Raw genomic sequence first — 10005 nt, forward strand, 5'->3', positions numbered from 1 at the left:
CTCCTTAGGCGCCTCATGCAAGAACTAGCAGTCACTAGGGTCACCACCAATCTTGTAGACGACGAATGCCGGTGAAGTCGGCACTTCTGGTGCTGCCAGCGCAAATGGCAGCGGTGGACGGGACTGGAGTGGCAACTCTCCTTGATGCGTCCCGAGAGCTGGTCCTGACGGCGAGTACTGGTGCCTCTTGATCTCCTGGATCACGCGAAGAGCGACACGCTCCAACGTGTTTACCAGGTTCTCAGAGTGGCGGTGTAGCGAGTGAGCCACTAAGTAGTTGATCTCCTGCCGCAGGGACCTGGTGCGTTCTTCCGACGGGGCAGAGAGGTCTATCCCATCGAGTGCACCATTAGGCGAGAACCCCTTCCACCTGATGCCATGTGAACGGGTTCTGTGGAAAGAGCCGATGAGATCGGCTTCGAGGATAGCTTTGACCTCGTCATACTTCTTCTTGAGCTCGTCGGTCAGATCCTCGTACGTGACTGGAGTGCCGTCCGCCATCTCAGATGTAGATGGCGAGGTGGTTGATGTCAAAGCTTGTCCCACCGGGCGTGCCAGAATGTGTTGCGGTCAAAACCCACCGGCGGGCAGCGACGGGCAACACAGTAGAGCCGGGAACAACCTAGGGCTGCGGCTGGCCCTGGTCCCTCCGAGCGACGGCCCGCAAAGCCTCTGGTACACACGTCCGATGCTGATGCAAGGGCGTGCCACCTGACCTATACCTGGTCAGGAAGGTGATGGAGATGCCTCGCTTAGTTTCCTGCATGGCATACACGTAAACATTAAATACGAGCCTCGATCGGCTCTCAGGTTATCCTGTGAATCGGCTCAAGGAGCCGATCCACCCATGATTCGTACGAGGTGCACGAATATATGGTGGTCCTGCTTGATCAAGATAAAGCTAAAGCGATCTACGACGATTTAGGGTTTTCACCGCATAATCGGATCATCCTACTCACGATTGGGCCTCGCGGCCACGCACGGTGATCGTAAGCCGGTCCTAGATAGGGCCTAAAAACCAACACGAGGTTGATCCCCGGAACATCCTGTCTAGGACTAGCAAACGACACCCTACGTGTCGCTGGATCCTCCAACCCTTTGTAAGGCCTAACTATTGCAGATATTAAACTAATCCTTGAAGAACAAGGAGCAACCGTAACGGATCGGATCTACTAAATAATGATCAAGCGGGGTGCCGCCCCTACACCTAAGATAGGTGTAAGGGCGGCTAGATATGCAAGGGTTGCACTACGATAGCATGTTATACGAAGAACTATGCTAACCCTAACACATCTATGATAACTACGTTGCTCGCCATCAAAAAGGCTTCAGTACGAGCAACGCATGAACAACATAAAGCTTGTGCTGCCTAGATCGCAAGATGCGATCTAGGCAGCATGTTGCTTACCGATAGAAACCCTCGAGACGAAGGAGTTGGCGATGCGCCGAGATTGATTTGTTGGTTGAACGTTGGTTGTTGTTTATTTCATAAACCCTAGATACATATTTATAGTCCAGGGGACTTTCTAACGTGGGAATAATCCCAACCGTGCACGAGGTCAACTCTAACTAAAACGACACGTAATCTACTATGTTACAGATACACAGGCCAACTAGCCCATATTTTGCATATAAAGGCCGATCCACATATTTCTTCCATGTATATTCTTCAAATCCATCTTGATCGCGGCCCACCTCTGACTCGGTCAAATTCTGGTGATAACACGTACACCTCGTGCGAATCATGGGTGGATCGGCTCTTTGAGCCGATTCACAGGACAACCTGAGAGCCGATCGAGGCTCGTATTTAATGTTTACGTGTATGCCATGCAGGAAACTAAGCGAGGCATCTCCATCACCTTCCTAACCAGGTATAGGTCAGGTGGCACGCCCTTGCACCAGCATCGGACGTGCGTGCCAAGTCTTTGCGGGCCGTCGCTCGGAGGGACCAGGGCCAGCCGCAGTCCTGGGAGCCTCCCGGCTCTACTGTGTTGCCCGTCGCTGCTCGCCGGTGGGTTTCTGACCGCAACATGCTCATACCTTGTCCATTGGCCGCATGGATTTGATCACGGCCCTTGTATTTCTCCTTCATGGTGAGCTTGTCAAGCTCACCGGTGATGTGGTCGGTGGCACCAGAGTCGCCATACCAGTTGGTGTCCACCCCGTAGGAAGCAGCATTTGCTCCCTTCTCCTCCTCTTCTTCTGCATCGTCGGAGTAGCGATGCCAGCATCTCCACGCCGGGTGTCCCGGCTTGTCGCAGATCTGGCAGATGAGATCGCGGTCTTTGCCGCCCTTGTTGCCGCCACCATGGCGTCCACCACCACGGCCTCCTTGATCTTGGTGACATCCTTGTCCTCGGCCATAGCCACGGCCACCTCTTCGGCCACGGTGTGTGCCACGGCCACCACGGCGGCCACCACCACTACGTCCACGAGATGCGGCGTTGGCGGAGGATTTGCCGACGTCGCCGTCGGTTCCGATGAGCAGGCGCATGTGGTTGTCGTAGGAGTCGAGCTGAGCGTAGAGCTCAGCCACGGTGACCTTGTGATCGGGGTTGGCCCCGATGGCGGCGAAGAGGGGATTGTAGGGGTCGTCTAGCCCGGCGAGGAGGTACTCCACCACCTCGTCTTCCTCCATGGGATGGCCCGTGGCGGCGAGCTCGTCAGTGATCGCCTTCACGGCAGCAAAGTACTGCGCCGTGGTCTTCCCCTCCTTCTTGGTGTTGGCGAGCCGCACACGCACATTGGCGATGCGGGTGCGAGACTTGGCGGCGAACATGGATTTGATGGCGAGCCAAACCGTTGACGCCGTCCTCATCCCGATGCACGAGACAAGGATCTCCTTGGACAATGATGCCAACAAATAGTGGAGGACTTGTTGGTCAGTCTGAACCGAATTTTCATAATCGGGATTGCTCACCTGAATTTGACCTTTGCCGTCGCTGCTGTCGACGGTGATCTTCTCCGATGGCGCCTTGTTGGTTCCGTCGAGGAACCCCATCAGGCGAGCGCTGCGTACGGCGGGGAGAACTTGTGTCTCCCATAGCAGGAAGTTCTCCCGCGTGAGCTTCTCGGCGGTGCCCTGCGTTGGGAGCGGGCTGACCATGCCGACGGAGGATGAAGAGCTCATAGCTAGGGTTTTAGATGTGTTTAGGAAGAAGTGGCTCTGATACCATGTGAATGTTTTGGTTTAACGTATGCCTCTGGCAGGGACGGTTCCGTGTTAATATATAGGGGCATAGAGATATACATCAGAGATTACAAACGGTAGAGAGAAAAGGGAAGATCGATCTGATCTTTATGATAGATCAGTCGATGGTTACAACAACCTCAATTCTATCTCTATCAACCGATATCATCTAAAGAACCAACGTGCCAACAATGTTGTACACGTTAACAAGCTCAAGAAAGCCACTGACCACGCACACGCAGCCCAATGAATTTTCTTCTCCACACGATCGATCAGCTCCAGATACTCAAAGGACTGGTAAAATGGGAGCTCAAGTCCTGTTCGTTGTCACACGGTTATTCCGCGGTCTTCTAGAACCTCAATGGAATTTACAGCTTGTGCATGCACTCATGCATGGTTGCATGCGCATCTTACACTTGGATGGTGCAAACAAACACATCTCGTTCTCATCGCGTGGTAACTATCGATCGATCGACTTCGTCCAGTCCAGATGCTTCATTCGGGCTATCGCTTTAGGCTAAAAGAAGGGGCTACACTAATGTCGATCGTAGCGTGCGTTTTTCTACCACCTACGGACGTACAAACAACACCACGGGGGTCCAGCCTCCGCGTGTCCGTCTACACTATATTTACAGACCTTCTACGCCATGTACACCGCGCCGATGCCGACACCTGTCTGTCAGATACGTCGGCTGGCCGGCCGTCGGCCAAATCTTTTCCTCCTCCCTCCTTTTCACCTCTGACCCCGGGACCAATGGGATTTACAGCACGTTGATAATTACCAGGACCAACCACGTCCATCTTACGCTGCACCCTAGCTTCCAATCCTTTTCTTAACAGACAAGTTGCATATCACTGCTCCACTCACTCCATGCAATGCTTAACGGAGCTTCCTGCTGGTTGCTTAATCGCTTCATTTACTTTTGCCGAGATAGTTACGCACAACTCCCTCAGCATCGTCCAGCACCATCTGTGAGTGACATGCATGCACTAGTGACCTAATATATATTTTCTTGGTGTTAATTCTTTTTTCTTGAAGAAGTTGGCGACACTGCAGAGAGCGATTTCGAAGAGATAAGCGTCAAGTTGTTGTCACTTGGTCGATCATCTCCCCTCCCATTAAGGTCCCATTCGTCCACCTCTTTCGAGAGTGCTACTGGAGTGTACTGGTACGAATCATTGCTTTTATCGCTAGATCTCCTAACTGAAAATTCCATAGGTTCGCACAGAGAGAGAGTGCTTCATGCATGTCACGGCATATATTTGGCGATGGCTCGAGTATCTTTTCGATGAGTTTTTATATATATTGACGTGGGTGACGACGTGCATGGCGTACATGTCTGCCACTTCCATGACAAATGACACTTCCATGCATGCACAAATAATGCTGTTTTTTCCTAACCTAGTAACGTGTAAGTGGCCAGATCCGGTTGGCCTTATCATCAAATTTGGAACCGGTAATCTACCTTGTTACGGCAGTCCAGTTAGCTAGTCAAGTCGTGCATCAACATGTCTTTCCAAGAACCTCACCCTCACACACAGTAGTAAAAAAACAGACTAGTAGTGATTATCACGAATCTTTTCTTGCTTTCGTGACCACGGGTGGTCGACTGTGAAAGCCAAGTGCATTAGGCTGCATGCAGGTTACAACGTGGGAAAAGGGTATCTGCCAGCTTTGAGCTCCTACTTTAGCCACCAACAACAGCTATCTTTAACTAATTATTACTCCCTTAGTCCCACAAAAGATGTCACAATTTTATCTAAATTTAGATGTATTTATACACAAGACGCTATCAGAAACCACATACTTGCCATGTGTGCAAACCAATATGGCGAAGCAGGCGCGAAACACGGCAAAGCTCGCCGTGTGTTCGACACACGTCATACGTGTCACCGCATAGATCGCCTCGGCCTCATGGCTTTGTTGAGTGTTTTCGCCCTAGAACACGGCAAATGCATTGCCAAGTGTACTTTTCGTTTACTCGATCCACATGGAAAAATGTGAAACGCTACTGTGTGCATTCTTGATCATGCATGCCAAGTGTCTCGTAACGTTGTCGTGTGCTTTCCCGTGAAACATGGAAAAATTTGAAACTTTGTTTCATTCACAAGTACATGCAACAAACTGTTCTCACAAACCCATCAAAAAGTTCAAGTCAAAAAATACACCATCGAACTCAAGTGCTCCACAACGACGAATGCGCCCTTGATGCGATCCCACAATTCCGAAAGCAAAATCATGAGTTCTATGCTATGGACAAGAAAAGGAACAATGTTCTAAATCTTGGCAAATGTAAGACATACCAATAGCAATATGGACATGTTCTATGGTACGGAATTCCACAAGCGGATCACAAATTTTAGGAAGCACAACAACAACAAACATAAGTTCACTCCAACATAACTTCAGTGGATTTTGCAAGTGTCGTGGACGAGTTAAATTGCGTCTATAGCTCAAAAAAAGAAGTTAAATTGCATCTAGATACATCTAAATTTAGATACAGCTGAGGCATCTTTTCGTAAAACACATGGAGTAATGTTTTGTACGTGAAAAGGAAGAGATAGAAGGGGTGGCTAGCGAGCGACCGAACAAGTGGTAGCTACAGATGCTAGTCTAACGTACCGTTCAATTAATCTGGAGGCCGGTGAGGTTGATGGTGGCATGGATGAGGAGAGGACGAAGGAGAGCTATCGAGGTCTTTCCGTGGGCGCGTGTGGATCGAGTGCAACGGCACTTCACTTTTCTATATGGCTCGTGTACGTGTACGCGCGGTAGGCCGGTCAAAAGCGTCCCGCGCGCTGCCGCGCGGCCCAAACATGGATCGATGCATGCATGCATGCATGCATATATCCTACATAAACGAAAAATGAAAACCCTAGCTCGATCCACGTGGGTACGTCATGCCTCGTGCGTATGCAATGACATTTTCCAACTAGCATTAATTACCCCCTTTTCATTGTATAAAGGCGTATGCCATGAGATGATCGATTTCCAGCTATATATTGAGCTGTTGGAGCATCGATTCCAGCATATATAATCCAGTTGGCGAAAACAAACTTATGTTCTTGTTTTCGTTCATCTTAATACATATACTACGCCGTTTCAAAGTAGCATATTTAGAAATCTGATTTAGCTTTCTCAAAAGGCTTATATTTTGATAGTGTATAATACACGCGGACGCCCTGACCTCACTGCACACCATTTGTTAGCCATGTGAGCTTATCCAACGTGTTCTGTCTCCTCCCAACAACGTCGTGCGACAATGCAGAAAGAAACAAGGGTCTGAAGGATACTCAGTGGATATACTGCCCGTGCTTGCACGTGTGGTAACTTCAGATAATCACACCAAGACTTTTTTGCGCGACGATCAAGTCACCTCTGAACGGTCTGCATAAACATAAAAGGCGGGGAAACTAGTAGAAACCCTTTGAATAGAAATGGAAAATAGATGTAGGCTGGCTACATTATCTTATGAAACATCAAACATCAAGTCACCTCTGAACTTTTTTTTCCAACATGCATATGGCCTTTTCATTTGGAACATAAAAATCTGAAAAACTTAGCTGAAAATAACATTTTAATGTGCAATAGTTAATTAATTCCAACATGACATGCGATGAATTCTCCTGGCCTGGCACTTAGGTTCACTTTGAGATTGTTGAATTACGATGTACTAAATTAATTTTAGTTTTTGCTGCTATGGGATGAACTGCAAAATGGTTTGTAGCCAAACGGTAAAGTATGCAAATTAAAACCGGTTGGAAGCGCGGTACTATTAAAATGACATTATTGTCCAGAACACCAAATTCAAATTTGTTTTGTTTGCGATGTGTTTGTTTAATAAATTAAATCAAGACCAGTCCAATAGTAGAAAGCCTTCTTACCCCTTATTTGTGTTGATCTACTTGTGGTTCCTGCTTCTCCGGGCTAGCTTCCTTATTGGCCTGAACATTACTGCTTTTGACCAAATTGCATAGCCAAATCATCAATCATTGCCCTATCACTTCGTAACCAAAAGTACTTAAAGTTTAATGCTCAGTTATTAGTTCTTGACTAGCTAACCAAATGGTCAAGAGAACACTAACAATTCTGAATTTCTGATGGCACCAGATTGATGTATATACAGTCCAGCCATATAGCGCAATTTGTAGTATAAAACAGGTGCTTTATGCACCATTCGATAAGATAGTTAAATAATGTATAGAAGATAAATCAATAGATCCCGTGGTAGATGTAAAACAAATATTCATGCATCTATTTTTCACAGGTTCAGGGAAATGGTGAAACAAAAAATTGAAAGATTGATTCACTCAATAGCTGTTGCTGCGAGACAGAGAGGGAAAGTCAATTGGTGTTTTTTGGGAGACGAAGATACAAAATTTTATCATGCCAGAGCTTTAGCGAGACTAAGATCGAATCAGATAAAAGTTATCCAGCAAGACGGTATGCCATACTACACCCAGGAGGCCAAAGAAAAGATCATGACGGATTACTATAAGGGCATTATGGGGGCTGAGGCTATTTCAACATCCATGTTTGATCTCCAGCAGCTATACCCTATCATGGTTAATTTGGAACAGCTAACCCAGCCTTTCACGGAAAAAGAAATATGGCTTGCTATCAAGGATATCCCTAAAGACAAAAGTCCCGGACCAGATGGTTTTGGCTCTGGTTTTTACCAACAATTCTGGCAACTCATAAGAGGAGACATGGTTGAGTTCTTCCAGCAATTCTTTCAAGGAAAGCTCAACCTGGAAGGAATAAACAGATCTTACATGATTTTGCTGCGCAAAAAAGAAAATGACAGCTCTCCAGGTAACTATAGACCAATTTCGTTGCTAAACTGCACGGTGAAATGGATTACCAAAGTTTTAGCAGCTCGTCTTCAATCGGTTATAAAACTTCTAGTTGATGAGGACCAATCTGGTTTTGTCAAGTCAAGGTGCATCGCTGATAATTTTATGTATGCAATGGACCTGGTGCAAACATGCAGGAAGAGAAAAAGGAAAGCGATGATTTTGAAACTAGATTTCAGCAAAGCCTTTGACACGGTTTCTTGGGATGCTCTCTTCTCTATCCTCCAAGTCAGGGGTTTTGATGACACTTGGATCATGTGGATGAAGGAACTCCTATGTACAGCTAAAACGGCGATTCTTCTCAACGGTATTCCCGGTAAATGGATCGATATTAAGCGAGGGTTACGTCAAGGCGACCCTCTCTCCCCTCTGTTGTTCATTGTGGTTGTTGATGTGTTACAGAAAGCTATACAACAGGCAGCAAATGAAGGTCTTCTTAGACACCCAGTGCTACAAGACCAGCCATGCCCGGTGTTACAGTATGCGGACGACACTTTGATTGTGATGCAAGGTGATGCTGAACAGGCGAAAGTCTTAAAGCAAATTTTGGATGACTTCGCATGTACCACTGGTCTCAAAATTAATTTCTCCAAGTCTACTTTTGTGCCAATCAACCTGAATGTGCAAGAGGAAAATATTATTGCAGATTTTCTCGACTGTAAGGTGGCATCTTTCCCTCAAAATTATCTTGGTTTGCCGCTCTCTGATGCAAAACTGCCTAAGGAAGTCTTCTTGCCCTACATTTCAGCGGTTGAAAAAAGGATCTGTTTCTCTCTGGACTTCATTACACGTGGAGGACGACTCACTCTAACCAAGTCAGTTTTGTCGGCCCTCCCAGCCTACCTTATGTCATGCATCAAGCTTCCACAATGGGTCATCGACGAAATTGAAAGGTTACTGAGGGCTTTCTTCTGGAAAGGCAAAAGCACAGCTAATGGCAGTGATTGCATGGTTGCTTGGGAGTATGTCTGTAGAGACTTTAGAGAAGGTGGACTTGGTATAAAAAATCTTCGAATCCAAAATGATTGTCTCCTGACGAAATTTGTCCATCGACTCCATGTTGAGCCAAACTCCCCATGGGCAAGGTGGGTAAGAGCAGCCCATCTGAATGACAAAGATCTAGGAGACCGGGCAACTAATCATACAAGAGCTTGGCTACAAATCAATGGCATGATTGATATTTATAGAAATACCACTTGTGTGCAAATTGGAGATGGGAAATGCACCTCTTTGTGGAAGGACAAATGGACTACCAAGGGGCCACTTTGCTTCCAATTCCCGGCCCTTTTCTCACATGCTATCAGGCCTAACATCTCGGTCTCAGATTGTTGGATTGATGGCAATTGGATTATCCCTTTAAATCATATTACTTCCAGCCGAGCCGCCGAGGAGAAGGAAGCTCTTCTTGCTTTCTTACGTACATGTACTCTTCAGGCCACAATTTTGGATAGAAGAGGATGGAGGTCAAATAGAAGTGAAACCTTCTCGGTGAAAAACCTTTACAGTCTTATGAACTGGGGTGGAGTTGATTATGCCGGTGCATGTGACATTTGGAAATGCGCGGCACCAAAGAAAGGAAAAATCTTTGCGTGGCAGATGATTAAGGGGAGGATCAAAGTTAGAGCAGTCCTGTTCAAACAAAATATTGTGGTTAATGAAAATTGTCCCTTCGGGTGCAATGTTGCAGAGACTGCGGAACATTTCGTGGTGGATTGTACACGAACCAAACAAATTCTTTCTCTCGCAGGGATTGATTTAAATGGAATATGTGATCTACCAGATATATATGGTAAGGGTAAAGAAAGGTGGCCAGCCCATAAGAAGGAAGCTTGGGGACTTATTATTACTGCCATGCTTTGGAGCATTTGGTTATCAAGAAATAAAAAGGTGTTTGATGATATAGAGATACCGGCTCAGCTTGTAGCAAGGCAAGGTGTGGAAAACTGCAAGCTGTGGGC

Source organism: Lolium perenne, chromosome 2 (genome assembly GCF_019359855.2).
Source record: "Lolium perenne isolate Kyuss_39 chromosome 2, Kyuss_2.0, whole genome shotgun sequence".
NCBI lineage: Eukaryota > Viridiplantae > Streptophyta > Magnoliopsida > Poales > Poaceae > Lolium > Lolium perenne.